The sequence below is a fragment of the Atta colombica genome, unplaced genomic scaffold, assembly GCF_001594045.1.
Source record: "Atta colombica isolate Treedump-2 unplaced genomic scaffold, Acol1.0 scaffold187, whole genome shotgun sequence".
Lineage (NCBI taxonomy): Eukaryota > Metazoa > Arthropoda > Insecta > Hymenoptera > Formicidae > Atta > Atta colombica.
In genome coordinates, this window is record NW_017259279.1 from 1,292,431 (window position 1) to 1,294,164 (window position 1,734).

Consider the following 1,734-nt stretch of genomic DNA (forward strand, 5'->3'; position numbering starts at 1 on the left):
GAATGTATATTGGACATATTTTTTAACAAAACGAAAAAAATTATAGATTTTTTCTATACTATATTTGAAAGCAATAAAAAAAAATAATTAGTGGCGATTTAGAATCAGGATCAAAGATTGTTACTGAAGTCGTTATTATTATTAAAATTCTATTAAAAATATCAAGTTAGATAAGAAGTAGATAAGATTTTTAAAAATAATTAAGATAAAATGAAAAAATTTTCATTTAAGTTATAAAAAAATGGAAAAAATGGGAAAAAATGTTTTATAGATATATAATAAATTATATAATAAAATTATATAAAATTATATATTTAATAATTTGAAGATTTTTTTTCAATAATCTATTTTTATCTTTCTTAAAATTCTTATATATTTTTAACGAAATTATTGAAAAATACATCCAACGTTTCGCACAAAAAGTTTTCTGTTCAAATAATTCAACCAATTTAATCTGTATTTTTTTAAATTTCTGTATTTTATTTAGTATTTTGTATACATAGAGCACATTTTGTTCTGATTATCATAATCGATCACGCGCATTTTAAGTGCATTATTTATTTGAGATTTTTGTGTTGAGATGTTTATTTCTTATAAATATACTGCACAAAGGTTTTCTCATACACCAAAAACGTTAAAAAAATCTCGCCAATTTTTCAAACTTATTACCATTTATACAAATTACAAAACTGTTTAATTTGTAATATCAAATTATATTCAATTTGAGTTATTTTTAATCATTTCTATAGATCGCCATTTGCTCTCAATCAATATTGTTAATTTAATTGAAACAATGGAATCAAACAATTTAATTAAAAAAATATATGAATTTGATTCAAATTATTATTTGCGAAGTGCACACTTAATATAGAAACGTTGTTTATTTTGAAATTAGCAATTCAATCAGAAATGAATTGATTTACATTTTGTCACACGTGAAAATTAAAATACCAGAATAAAACAATATGAATAAAGATATACGGTTCTAAAAATAAATCTAATAAAAAGAAGTAAAGAAGTCAATTGTCAGTAAAAGTCAGTTGTCAGTACGCGTGTAAATAATATTTATTATATTAAAAAATTCTTACTGTACCAACGTTTTCAATCAACATTTTCGATCAACATTCTCAATGCAAAATAAATCTAATATAAAAATAACAAAATGTTATTTAACACAAGAAATTGGATCATCACTGTTCCTATAATATTTAACAATATAATAAATTCAAACTAGGAGAGAAATCTATTTGGCATCCGAAGATGCAATCTCAAGATGACCATATGACTTTCGACCAATGCCGTCCCTGCGTGAATACAAAGATAGGGTCGAGTTTCGACGAGAATCGTCCATCTCTTTTTCGCTACCCACGCAAGCAGTAGGGAGAGCGAGACGGAACGATCAGGCTGTCGTCGGGCGAGTCGGAAACGGAGCAGAGGCCAACGAAGGGTGCGCGGAGCGTATTGTCCGCGGCGCCTCTCAACATGGCACCGGTGCCGCGGCTGCCGCGTCGGAGAAACATGAAGAATGTGCGAGCTTCATCGGGGGTGCACTAGTGCACGAGAAAGGGTTTCTCAGCCGTGAACGCGTGAGAGTACATCTTCGGAGAGTGCGTCGGATTTCGGAGCAGATTTCATACGTAGAGAACGCGAGGGAGAGAGATCGAAGGAGCGAGTAAGAGAGAGAGAGAGAGAGAGAGAGAGAGAGAGAGAGAGAGAGAGAGAGAGAGAGAGAGA